The following is a 14,847-nucleotide window of genomic DNA, read 5'->3' on the forward strand; positions in this document are numbered from 1 at the left end:
AACAGCATGGTACTGGCATAAAACAGACACATAGGCCAATGGAACAGAATAGAGAAGACAGAAAAAAATACACACAACTACAGTGAACTCATTTTTGACAAAATTGCTAAGAAGATCCACTGGGGGAAAAGACAGCTCCTTCAATAAATGATACTAGAAAAACGGGATATTCATATTCAGAAAAATTAAACTGGACCCCTCTGTCTCACCTCATACAAAAATCAAATTAAAGTGAATTAAAGACTTACATCTAACACCTCAAACTATAAAAGTACTACAAGAAAACATTGGGGAAAATCTCCAATTCATTGATCTGGGCAAAAATATATTAAACAATACCCCACAAGCACAGGCAACCAAAGCAGAAATGGACAAATGGAATCACATAAGGTTAAAAAGCTTCTGCACTGTAAAGGATACAATCAACAAAGTGAAGGGACAACTCATAGAATGGGAAAAATATTTGCAAACTGCTCATCTGACAAGGGATTAATAACCAGGATATATAGAGAGTTCAAAAAGCTCTGTAGGAAAAAAATCTAGTAAGCTGAACAAAAATTGGGCAAAAGATTTGAATAGACCTTTCTCAAAAGAAGACATACAAATGGCCAACAGGCATATGAAAAGGTGCTCAAAATCAGTGATCATCAGAGAAATGCAAATCAAAACTGCAATGAGATATCATTGCACCCCAGTTAAAATGGCTTATATCCAAAAGGTGGGCAATGATACATGCTGGTGAGAATGTGGGGAAAAAGGAACACTTGGACAATGTTGGTGGGAATGCAAATTACTACAACCACTATGGAAAACAGATTCCTCAAAACACTATAAACTGAGCTACCATATGATCCAGCAATTTCTCTGCTGGGTATATACCCAGAAGTAAGGAAATCAGTATATTGAAGAGATATCTGCACTCCTGTGTTTGTTGCAGCACTATTTACAATAGCTAAGCTTGGAAAGCAACCTACATGTCTATCAAGAGATGAATGGACAAAGAAAATGTGGTACATATACACAATGGAGTACTCTTGAGCCATAAAAGAGTATAAGTGAATAAATAATAAATGAATAAGCAGGTAAGAGAATAAGCGAAATAATCCAGGCACAGAAAGATAAACATCGCATGTTCTCACTTAAGTATGGGATCTAAAAATAAATCAATTGAATTCATGAACATAGAGAGTCGAAGGGTGGTTACTGGAGGCTGGGAAAGGTAGTGGGAGCTGAGGGAGATGGGAATGGTTAATAGAAAATAGAAATAGAAAGTTAATAGAAAATAAAAAATAGAAAGAATGAATAAGACCTACTTTGTGGTAGCTCAACAGGGTGACTATAGTCAATAATCATTTAATTGTACATTTTAAAATAACTTAAAGTATGTAATAGGATTGTTCAAAACACAAAGGATACGTGCTTGAGGGGATGGATACCCCGTTCTCCATGATGTGCTTGTTTCACTTTGCATTTTTGTATGAAAACATCTTATGTACCCCATAAATATATACACCTGTCTATCCTCATAAATAAATAAATAAAAATAAATAAATAAACTAGGAGAAGAACAAATTCTACCTAATTAAAGGTGATGGAAAATAACAAGCATAAAGGCAGACATTAAAGAGGAAGAAAACATTTAATAGAGTAAGTGTACAAGCTTAAATTTAGTTCTTTGGAAAGACTAATATAATTGATTAACTCTTGGCAAAACTGATCAAGACAAAAAAAGGTAAGACACAAATTACCAACATCTTGGGTGAAAAGAGGGATACCACTGAGATTCTACAGATATTAAAAAGATAAGAGATTGATTTAATCTTATGACAATAAATTCAATTTTAGATAAAATAGAAAACTTCCTTAAAAAACACAATTTACCAAAACTATCACAAGAAGTATAACATTTGAATAATATTATGTCTATTAAAGAAATCAAATTTGTAATTAAAAACTTTCCCACAAAGAATAATTTAGCCTCAGATGATAGTAAATTTCTCAAAATATTTAAGAGAGAAGTAACATCCATGTCACACAAATTCTTCCAGAGGATAGAAAAGGAAGGGATGTTTCTGAACTCATTTTATGTGATTATAATAACACTTATGAGAAAATCTGACAAGGACATAATAAGAAAATTAAAGGCTAATCTCCCTAGTGGACATAAATACAAATTTTTATTATTTATTATAAAATTGAATCCAGTAATAAAATGAACAATTGTCATGATCTAGTTTGGTTTCTTCTATGAATTCAAAGGTGATATGATATTTTTGAAAATCATTTAATTATTATATCAAAGTTTTGATAGCGTTAGTTTCATGAGTACTCTCTTGTCTTATGGTATATTTAAAATATTTTTTAAGAAAATACCTTAACATGGCTGGGTGTGGTGGCTCATGCCTGTAATCCCAGCATTTTGGGAGGCCAAGGTGGGTGGATCACTTGAGGTCAGGAGTTTGAGACCTGCCTGGCCAACATGATAAAACCTCATCTCTACTAAAAATACAAAAATTAGCCATTCATGGTGGTGGGTGCCTGTAATCCCAACTACTCAGGAGGCTGAGACACAAGAATTGCTTGAACCTGGGAGGCGGAGGTTGTAGTGAGCCGAGATCATACCACTGCACTTCAGCCTGGGCGACAGAGCAAGACTCTTAAAAATATATATATTAATTGACTTGTCAGTGTCTACATAAAATCTGCTGAAGTTTTCATAGGGGTCAAAATATACCAATTTGCAGCTAATTGATGTCTTTATAATGTTGAGTTTTTCAATTAGCATGGCATACCCCTCCACTTATTTTGATCCTCCTTAATTTCTCTCAATAATGTCTGATAGTTTTCTGTATAGGGCGCTTGCACATGTTTTGTTAGATTTGTTTTTAGGTATTTGATGCTATCATAAAAAGTATCTTTTTTTCTCAAATTTTAATACTGATTGATTTTTGTGTCTTGACCTTGTATCCAGTGAACTTTCCTAATACACTTACTATTTCTAACAGATGTGTATAGATTATTTTAATCTTTTCAGTACATAACAGTGTCATAAGCAAATAATAAATCTCTTATTTTTTCACTTCTAATCCTTTTACCTTTTATTTATTTTTCTTACTCTATTTCACTGGTTAGGACTTTCATTACAGTGTTGAAGGTAAGTGACGACAACAGGTGTTCTTGTTTTATTGCCACTCTAAGGAGGAAAACTTTTAGTATTTCACCACTAAATATGTTGTTTGCTATAAGGTTTTGTTTCATATACTAAGGATGTGTTCTTCTATTCCTGGTTTGCTAGAAATGTTTTTCTTATTACAAACTGGTATAGAATTTTAACCTTCATCCTAACTCATTTGAGACTATCATAAACTTTTTCTAATTTATACCTCTTTTCTCAGTTTTCCTTCATGTTTATCCATTCAAATAATTGACGATAAATTGATTGATTTTTCTTGACAAAAGTTAATTTTTTATTATTATAATGAATGCAATATTTATTAAGCTCATATTAAGGTTTTTTGTTTGTGTGTTTTTTGTAGAGATAGGGTTTCACCATGTTGGCCAAGTTGGCGTTGAACTCCTGGCCTCTAGTACTCAGCCCGCCTTGGCCTACCAAAATGCTGGGATTACAGAAATGAGCCACCACACCCAGCCATATTAAGGTATTTTCTTAAAAAATGTTAAATGTAACATAGGAAGAGAGAGTATTCATAAAATTAAAACTATCAAAACTTTGATATAATAAATAATTTTGAAAAATATCATATCACCTTTGAATTCATAGAGTAAACCAAACTTGATCATAACAATTGTTTATCACTGGATTCAATTTTATAATATATAATGAAATTTTTATTTATGTTCATTAGGGAGATTGGCCTTTAAATTTTTACAGGCCTGAGCCACTATGCCCGGCCTGACAAGTCAATTCTAAAAATTATATTGGGACTGCAAAAGCATGAAAATATTCAGAGCAATCTTAGTGAGGAAGAATAAAATAAAACCACCAGATATGAAAGCCTATCATTAATATATGTTGACTAGTTCAGCATGGTATTATCAGCGCATCTGTAAGTAGAATAATGGAATCGAGAATCCAGAAACAGATCGACATGTGTATGTTCACAAGATTTATAACACAGTTTAAATGCAACGGAGAAGAAATGTTTTGCTTAGATAAATGGGTCATTTTTATATTAGTATGAAGAAAAGACCCTTACTTCACACTACAAAATAAGCAAATTCTCAGTGGATTGAAAATCTAAACATGTACGAAACTTGTAGAATCTAACATGGGGAAATATCTTCATGACCAATAGAATAAACATAGATTTTTTTTTTGCAAATTATTATGGATTTATTTTACATAAGTTGCCTTCCCTTAATTTCAGAATAGTCACTAAGTATTTTTATAGTCAAGATTTTCACATAAATTGTGTTTAATCAAGAGTAACAACAAATTAGACAATCTTTCTTGAGTGATTGCATCTCTTAGATAATATTTATTGATTTCAATTTGAAGTAACATTATTTACTACAAAGTCACAATTAGAATGGCCAATTCTTTTTTTAACTTTTATTTTGTGTTTAGGGGTATATGTGCAGGTTTTTTATATAGGTAGACTCGTGTCATGGGGGTTTGTTGTACAGATTATTTTGTCACCCAGGTGTTAAGCCTACTACTCATTAGTTATTTTTCCTGATCCTCTCCCTTCTGCCACTCCCCACCGTCAGGTAGGCACCAGAGTCTATTGTTTCCCTCTATGCATCCTTGTATTTTAATCATTTAGCTCCCACTTGTAAGTGAGAACATGCGGCAATTGGTTTTCTGTTTCCGTGTTAGTTTGCTAAGAATAATGGTCTCCAGCACTATATGAGTTCCTGCGAAAGACATGATCTTGTTCTTTTTTATGGCTGCATAGTATTCCACAGTGTATATGTACCATATTCTCTTTATCCAGTTGACCATTGATGGGTATGTTAATTGACTCCATGTCTTTGTTATTGTGAATAGTGCTGCAATGAATACATATGTGCGTGTGTATTTATGATAGAACGATTTATATTCCTTTGGGCATATACCCAGTAATGGGATTGCTGAGTGGAATGGCATCTCTGGATTTAGCTCTTTGAGGAATTGCCACACTGTTTTCCACGATGGTGGAACTAATGAACACTTATCTCAACAGTGGATAAGCATTCCGTTTTCTCCACAAATTTGCCAGCATCTGTTACCTTTTGACTTTTTAGTAATAGCCATTCTGACTGGTATGAGATGGCATCTCATTGTGTTTTGATTTGTATTTCTCTAATGATCAGTGATGTTGAGCTTTTCTTCATATGCTTGTTGGCTGCATGTATGTCTTCTTTTGAAAACTGTGTTCATGTCCTTTGTCCACATTGTAATGGAGTTTTTTTTTCTGGTAAATTTATTTAAGTTCTTTATAGATGCTGAATATTAGACTTTTGTCAGACGCATAGTTTGCAAATATTTTCTCCTATTCTATAGGTTGTCTGTTTACTGTGTTGATGTTTATTTTGCTGTGCAGAAGCTCTTAAGTTTAATTAGGTCTCATTTGCCAATTTTTGCTTTTGTTGCAATTGCTTTTGGCATTTTTGTCATAAAATCTTTGCCCATCCCTATTTCCAGAATGGTGGTTCCTAGGTTGTCTTCCAGTGTTTTTATACTTTTGGGTTTTACACTTAAGTCTACACCATCGTGAGCTGATTTTTGTATATGGTGTAAAGAAGTGGTCCAGTTTCAATCTTCTGCATGGCTAGTCAGTTATCCCAGCACCATTTGTTGAATAGTGAGTCTTTTCCCCATTGCTTGTTTTTGTCAGCTTTGTCGAAGATCAGATGGTTGTAGGTGTACAGCCTTATTTCTTGGCTCTCTATTTTGTTACATTGGTCTCTGTGTGTTTTTATACCAGTATCATGCTGTTTTGTTATTGTAGCCCTGTAATACCGTTTGAAGTCTGATAACGTGATGCCTCCACCTTTCTTCTTTTTGCTTGGGATTGCCCTGGCTATTCAGGCTCTTTTTTGGTTCCATATGAAGTTTTAAGTAGTTTTTCCTAGATCTGTGAAAAATGTCATTAGTAGTTTGATATGAATAGCATTGAATCAATAAATTGCTTTGTGTAGTATGGCCATTTTAATGATATTGATTCTTCCTATCCATGAGCATAGAATGTTTTTACAATTGTTTGTGTCATCTTTGATTTTTCTTGAGCAGCTCCTTGTAGCTTTTTTGTAGCTCTCCTTGTAGAGATCTTTTACTTTTCTGGTTAGCTGTGTTCCTAGGTATTTTATTCTTTTTGTGGCAGTTGTGAATGGGATTGGATTCCTGATTTGGCTCTTGGCTTGACTCTTGTTGTTTTATAGGGATGCTGGTGATGTTTCTACATTGATTTTGTATGCCAAGACTTTGCTGAAGCTTAAGAAGCTTTTGGTCTGAGATTATGGGGTTTTTGAGATATAAGATCATGTTGTCTGCCAAACGGGATAGTTCAACTTCCGCTCTTTCTATTTGATGCCTTTCATTTCTTTCTCTTGACTGACTGTTCTGGCCAGGACTTCCCATACTATGTTGAATAAGAGTGGTGAGAGGGGACATACTTGGCTTGTGCTGCTTTTCAAAGGGAATGCTTCCAGCTTTTGCCTATTCAGTATAATGTTGGCTGTGGGTTTGTCGTAAATGGCTCTTATTATTTTGAGGTGTATTCCTTTAATAACTAGTTTATTGAGAGTTTTAAACACGAAGGGGTGTTGAATTTTATTGAAAGCCTTTTATGCCTCTATTGAGATAATCATGTGGAGTTTTTCTTTTCCTTTTTAAAAAATTTTTATTTTTTTATTTCTATAGGTTTTTGGGGAACAGGTGATGTTTGGTTACATAAGTTCTTTATTGGTGATTTCTGAGATTTTGGTGCACCCATCACCCGAGCAGTGTACACTGTACCCAATGTGTAGTCTTTTATCCCTCACCACTCCTGACCCTTTCCCCTGAGTCCCCAAAGTCCAATGTATCATTCTTATGCCTTTACATGCTCATAGCATAGCTCTCACATATGAGTGAGAACATACGATGTTTGGTTTTCCATTTCTGAGTTACTTCACTTAGAATAATAGTCTCCAATTCCAGTCAGGTTGCTGCGAATGTCATTTTCTCCTTTATTTTTATGGCTGAGTAGTATTCCATGGTGTGTATATATATATATATATATCATATGATATATATGTGACATATATATGTGATATATATATATATATATATATATATATATATATATAACATTTTCTTTATCCATTCATTGATTGATGGCCATTTGGGCTGTTTCCATATTTTTGCAATTGCAAATTGTGCTGCTATAAACATGTGTGTGTAAGTATCTTTTTGATATAATGACTTCTTTTCCTCTGGGTAGTTACCTAATAGTGGAATTGCTGGATCAAATGGTAGATCAACTTTTTGTTTTGTAAGGAATCTCCACACTGTTTTCCATAGTGGTGGTACTAATTTACATTCTCACCAGCAGTGTAAAACTGTTCCCTCTTCACAACATTTATTTCAACATCTATTATTTTTTAAATTTTTTGATTATGTCAATTCTTGCAGGAGTGAGATGGTATCACATTGTGGTTTTGATTTGCATTTTTCTGATAATGATGTTGAGCATTTTTTTCATATGCTTGTTGGCTATTTGTGTATCTTCTTTTGAGAATTTTCTATTCATGTCCTTAGCCCACTTTTTGATGGGATTGTTTGTTTTCTTCTTGCTGATTTGTTTGAGTTCTTTGTAGAACTGGATTCTGGATATTAGTCCTTTTTCGAATGTATAGATTGTGAAGATCTTCTGCCACTCTGTGGGTTGTCTCTTAACTCTGCTGATAATTTCTTTTGCTGTGTACAAGCTTTATAGTTTAATTAAGTCCCATCTCTTTATCTTCAATTTTATTGCATTATTTTGGGGTTCTTGGTAATGAACTCTTTGTCTAAGCCAATGGCTAGAAGGGTTTATCTGATGTTATCTTCTAGAATCTGTATGGTTTTGGGTCTTAGATTTAAGTCTTTGATCTATCTTGAGTTAACTTTTGTATAAGGTAAGATATGAGAATTCAGTTTCATTCTTCTACATGTGATTTGCCAATTATCCCAACACCATTTGTTCAATAGAGTGTACTTTCCCCACTTTGTGTTTTTGTTTGCTTCATCGAATACCAGGTGGCTGTAAGTATTTGGGTTTATTTCTGGGTTCTGTATTCTGTTCCATTGGTCTATGTGCCTGTTTTTATACCAGTGCTATGCTGTGTTGGTGACTATGGTCGTATAGCATAATTTGAAGTCTGATAATGTGATGTCTTCAGATTTTTTTTTTTTGGCTTAGTCTTGCTTTGGCTATGTGGGCTCTTTATTGGTTCCATATTTATTTATTTTTAGTATTGTTTTTTCTAGTTCTGTGAAGAATGATGGTGCCATTTTGATGGGAATTGCATTGAATTTGTAGATTGTTTTTGGCAGTAGGGTCATTTTTTTTTTTTTTTTTTTTTTTTTTTTTTTGAGGCAGAGTCTCACTCTGTCATCCAGGCTGGAGTGCAGTGGCGCAATCTCGGCTCACTGCAAGCTCCTCCTCCCGGGTTCACGCCATTCTCCTGCCTCAGCCTCTCCGAGTAGCTGGGACTACAGGTGCCCGCCACCACGCCCGGCTAATTTTTTGTATTTTTAGTAGAGACGGGGTTTCATTGTGGTCTCGATCTCCTGACCTCATGATCTGCCCGCCTCAGCCTCCAAAAGTGCTGGGATTACAAGCGTGAGCCACCGCGCCGGGCCGGCAGTAGGGTCATTTTTACAATATTGATTCTACCCATTTATAAGCATGGGATGTATTTCCATTTGTTTGTGTCATTGGTGATTTCTTTCAGCAGGAAGCTACAAGCTTTCCTTGTAGTGGTCTTTCACCTCCTTGGTTAGACATATTCCTAAGCATTTTATTTTTTGTGGCTATTGTGAAGGGGTTTGAGGTCTTGATTTAATTCTCAGCTTGGTCACTAATGGTGTATAGCAGAGCTACAGATTTGTGAACATTAATTTTGTATACTGAAACTTTACTGAATTCATTTCCCAATTCCAGGAGCTTTTTGGATGAGTCTTCAGGGTTTTCTAGGTATACAAGCATATCAACAGCAAACAGTGACAGTTTGACTTCCTCTTTACCAGTTTGGATGCCCTTTATTTCTTTCTCTTGTCTGATTATTCTGGTTAGGACTTCCAGTACTATGTTGAATAGAAGTGGTGAAAATGGCTATCCTTATCTTGTTCCAGTTCTCGGGGGAATGCTTTCAACTTTTCCCCATTCAGTACAATGTTGGTTGTGAGTGTGTCTTAGATGGCTATTATTAACTTAAGGTGTGTCCCTTCTATGCCAATTTTGCTGAGGGTTTTAGCCATAAAGGGATGCTGGATTTTTGTCAAATGCTTCTTCTGTGCCCATTGAGATGATCATGTGACTTTCGTTTTAAATTCTATTTATGTGGTGTATCATGTTTATTGACTTATGTGTGTTAAACCATCCCTGCATCCCTGGTATGAAACCCACTTGATTATGATAGATTATCTTCTTGCTGTGTTGTTGGATTTGGTCTGCTAGTATTTTGCTGAAGATTTTTGCATCTATATTCATCAGGGATATTGGTCTGTAGTTTTCTTTCCTTGTTATGACCTTCTCTGGTTTTGGTATTAGGGTGATACTGGCTTTATATAATGATTTAGAAAGGATTCCCCTTTTCTCTATCTTTTGGAATAGTATCAATAGGATTGGGACCAATTCTTCTTTGAATGTTTGATAGAATTCAGCTGTCAATCTTTCTGGTCCTGGACCTTCTTTTTTGACAATTTCAAAATTACTATTTCAATCTTGCTGCTTGTTATTGGTCTTTTCAGAGATTCTATATCTTCCTGGTTTAACCTAGTAGGGTTGTATATTTCCAGGAATTTATCCATCTCTTCTAGGTTTTCTAGTTTATGCAGTAAAGGTATTCATACTAGCCTTGAATAGTCTTTTGTATTTCTGTGGTATCAGTTGTAATATCTTTCCTTCCTTTTCTAATTGAGCTTATTTGGATCTTCTCTCTTCTTTTCTTGGTTAATCTCATTAATGGCCTACCAATTTTATTTATATTTTTAAAAAAAACCAGTTTTTTGTTTCATTTCTATTTTGTATTTTGTTGTTGTTGTTTTAATTTCATTTAGTTCTGCTCTGATCTTCATTATTTCTTTTCTTCTGCTGGGTTTGGGTTTAGATTGTTCTTGTTTCTCCAGTTCCATAAGGTGTGACTTTAGATTGTCTATTTGTGCTCTTTCAGACATTTAGATATAGGCATTTAACGCTATGAACTTTCATCTTAACACTGCTTTCGCTGTATCCCAGAGGCTTTCATAGGTTGTGTCACTATTATCATTCAGTTCAAAGAAAGTTTTAATTTTTATCTTGATTTCATTGTTGATCCAATGATCATTCAGGAGCAGGTTATTTAATTTCCATGTATTTGCATGTGTTAGAGGGTTCCTTTTGGAGTTGATTTTCAATTTTATCCCACTGTGGTCTGAGAGAGTACTTGATATAATTTCGATTTTCTGAAATTTACTGAGACTTGTTTTGTGTCCTATCATATGGTCTATCTTGGAGAACGTTCCGTGTGCTGATGAATAGAATGCATATTTTGTTGTTGTTTGGTAGAATGTTCTCTAAATATCTGTTAAGTCCATTTCTTGTAGGGCATAGTTTAAGTCCATTGTTTCTTTGTTGACTTTCTGTCTTGATTACCTGTCTAGTGCTGTCAGTGGAGTATTAAAGTCCTACACTTTTGCTGTGTTGCCATCTATCTCATTTCTTGGGTCTACTAGTAAGTGTTTTATAAATTTGGGAGCCCCAGTGTTGGGTGCATATATATTTAAAATTATGACATTTTCCTGTTGAACTAGTTGTTTTATCATTATATAATGTCCTTCTTTGTCTTTTTAAACTGCTGTTGCTTTAAAGTTAGTTTTGTCTGATATAAGAATAGCTACTCCTGCTCACTTTTGGTGTCCACTTGCATGGAATATCTTTTTCCATCCCTTCACCTTAAGTTTATATGAGTCCTTATGTGTTAGGTGAGTCTCCTGAGGACAGCAGAAACTTGGTTGGCAAATTCTTATCCATTCTGTCATTCTGTATCCTTTAAGCGAAGCATTTAGGCTATTTACATTCAATGTTAGTATTGAGATGTGAGGTACTCTTCTATTCATTGTGCTATTTGTTGCCTGAATACCTTGGTTTCTTTTTCACTGTGCTATTGTTATATAGGGCCTATGAAATTCATGCTTTAAGGAGGTTCCATTTTGGTGTATTTTGAGGATTTATTTCAAGATTTAGAGCTCCATTTAGCAATTCTTGTAGTGCTGGCTTGGTTGTGGTGAATTTATTCTCTCAGCATTTGTTTGTCTGGAAAAGACTAACTTTCCTTCATTTATGAAGCTTAGTTTTGCTGGATACAAAATTCTTGGCTGATAATTGTTTTGTTTAAGGAGGCTAAAAATAGGACCCCATCCATTTTAGCCTGAAGGGTTTCTGCTGAGAAATCTGCTGTTATTCTGATGGGTTTTCCTTTATAGGTTACCTAATACTTTTGCCTCACAGCTCTTAAAATTCTTTCCTTGTCTTGACTTTAGATAACCTGATGACTATGTGCATAAGTGATGATCTTTTTGTGATAAATTTCTCAGGTGTTCTTTGAGCTTTTTGTATTTGGATGTCTAGGTCTCTAGCAAGGCTGGGGGAAATTTTCCTCTATTAATCCCTTAAATGTTTTACACTTTCAGATTTCTCTTCTTCGTCAGGAACACCAATTATTCTTAGGTTTGGATGTTTAACATAGTCCCAAACTTTTTGGAGGCTTTGTTCATTTTTAATTTTTTTTTTCTGTTGTTGATGGATTGAGTTAATTTGAAAGCCTTGTCTTCAAGCTCTGACCTTCTTTTTTCTGCTTGTTCAACTCTAATGCTGAGACTCTTCAGTTCATTTTGCATTTCTCTAAATGTGTCCTTGATTTCCAGAAGTTTTGATTGCTTTTTCTTTTTGTGATCTATTTCACTGAAGTATTTTTCTTTCATATCCTGTATTATGTTTTTCATTTCTTTAAGTTGGACTTCACCTTTTTCTGGTGCCTCCTTGATTAGCTTAATAATCAACCTTCTGAGTTATTTTTCTGGCAATTCAGATATTTCATCTTGGTTTGGATCCATTGCTGGTGAGCTGGTATGATCTTTTGGAGTTGTTAAAAAACCTTGTTTTGTCATATTATCAGAATTGTTTTTCTGGTTCCTTCTCATTTGGGTAGACTATGTTAGAGGGAAGATCTGGAATTCAAGGGCTTCAGTTCAGATTCTTTTGTCCCACAGGGTGCTCCCTTGATGTGATGTTCTTCTTCTTTCCCTAGGAATGGGGCTTCCTGAGAGCTGATCTGTGGTGACTGTTTTTGATCTTCTGGGTCTAGACAGTCAGCAGAGTTACTAGGATTTGAGCTTGTACTAGAGAGTATCTGCAGAGACTCCTGTGATGTGATCCATCTTCAGGTCTCTCAGCTGTGCATACCAGCACCTGCTGCAGTAGAGGTAACAGGGGAGTGAGGTAGACTGTGTTTGGGACCTTGGTTGTGTTTTTGTTCAGTGTGTTGGTTTTGGTTGTGTTGGTTGGCCTCTAGCCAGGAAGTGGCCTACTTTCAAGAGTGTATTAGCTGTGGTCCTATAGGGAGGATGTAAACTTGCTGTAGGGACACCTGCTTTAGTATTCATATTTCTCAGTTGGTGGCCAGGGCCATAGAGTTTGCAAGAGATTATGACCTTTGTCTTTGGCTACCAGGGCAGGTAGAAAAAGGCCACCAGGTGGTGCCAGGGATAGGTATGTCTGAGCTCAGCCTCTCCTTGTACAGGGTTTGCTATGGCTGCTGTGGGGGATAGAGGTGTAATTCCCAGTCCAATGGAGTTATATTCCCAAGGGTGATTATGGTTGCCTCTGCTGAGTCATACAGGTTGCCAGGGAGTGGGGGCAAAACTGACAGTCCCAGGCCTTACCTTGCCCTCACACATCCCACAGTCCCAAAGGCCAGTTTCTCTCCCACTGTGCCCCTCCAACAGCCTGAGTCTATTTCCAGGCAGCCAGTGACCAGGGCTGAGAACTTGCCCCAGACCATGAGCTTCCCCATTGAGAAAGCAAGCAGACTCGCAGTTTTTTGCCATCTCATGGAGCTTGCAGTGGTGATTCTGTTCCTTCAAAGGGTCTGTGGGTTCTCTTGGCTTTCCTGGTATATTTCTGTGACCATTCTTGGAGCAAAAATTCACAGTGTAAGTCTCCACACGCTGTTCTGTGCATCTGAGCGAGAGCTGCAAGCTAGTCCTGCCTTCTGCCATCTTAATCTTGATAATGTGGATTTTGTCTTTAGTTTTACTTATGTGATGAATCATATTTATTGATTTGCATATGTGGAACCAGCCTCGAATCTCAGAGATAAAGCCTACTTGATCATGGCAGATAAGCTTTTTGATGTGATGCTTGATTTGGCTTGCCAGTATTGTGTTGGGGATTCTTGTATCGATGTTCATCAAGTATATTGGCCTGAAGTTTTCTTTTTTTTTTTTTTGTCTCTGCCATGTCTCTGCCATGTTTTGGTATAAGGGTGATGCTCACCTCACAGAATAAGTTGAGGAAGAGTCTCTCCTCAATTTTTTGGAATAGTTTCTGTAGGAATGATACCCACTCTTCTTTGCACATCTGGTATAATTCAGCTGTGAATCTCTCTGGTCCTTTTTTTGGTTGATAATCTATTTATTACTGATTCAATGTCAAAGCTTGTTGGTCTGCGCAATGATTCAATATCTTCCTGGTTCAGTCTTGGGAGGTTGTGTCCAAGAGTTTATCCATTTCTTCTAGATTTTCTTGTTTGTGTGCACAGAGGTGTTCATAAGAGTCTCTGATGGTTATTTACAGTTCTGTGGATTCAGTATTAATATCTTCTTTGTTGTTTCTAATTGTTTATTTGAATTATATCTCTTTTCTTTTTTATTATTATAGTTAGTAGTCTATTTTATTTATTTGTTTTCAGAAAACAAAATCCTAGATTTGTTACTATTTTGAGTGGCTTTGCATGTTTCAATCTCCCTCAGTTCAGCTCTGATTTTGGTTATTTCTTGTCTTCTGCTTCTTCTGGGCTTGGTTTCCTCTTGGTTATCTGGTTCTTTTAGTTGGGATGTTAGGTTGTTACACTGAGAGATTTCTGCTTTTTGATGTGGGTGTCAAGTGCTATAAATTTGCCTCTTAACACTGCCTTAGCTGTGTCCCAGAGATTCTAGTATGTTGTATCTTTGTTTGCATTAGTTTCAAATAATTTCTTGGTTTATGCTTTAATTATTATTTAAATTATTTATTTAATTATTTACCCAAAAGTCATTCAGGAGCAGGTTATTTAATTTTAATAAAATTGTATGATTTTGAGCAATTTTCTTGGTCTTGATTTTCAATTTCATGGCCCTGTGTTCCAAGAGAGTATTTGGTATGATTTCAGTTCTTTTGTATTTGCTGAGGATTGTTTTATGTCTGATTATGTGGTAGATTTTAGAGTATGTGCCATTTGGTGATGACATTCTGTTGATTTTTGGTGGAGAGTTATGTAGGTGTCTATCAGGTCCATTTGATCCAGTGCTGCATTCAGAACCTAAATATCTCTGTCAATTTTCTGCCTTGATGATCTTTCTAATACTGTCAGTGGGGAGTTAAAGTCTCCCACTATTATTGTGTGGGAGTCTGTCTCTTT

This window comes from Nomascus leucogenys, chromosome X, assembly GCF_006542625.1.
Source record: "Nomascus leucogenys isolate Asia chromosome X, Asia_NLE_v1, whole genome shotgun sequence".
Classification (NCBI taxonomy): domain Eukaryota; kingdom Metazoa; phylum Chordata; class Mammalia; order Primates; family Hylobatidae; genus Nomascus; species Nomascus leucogenys.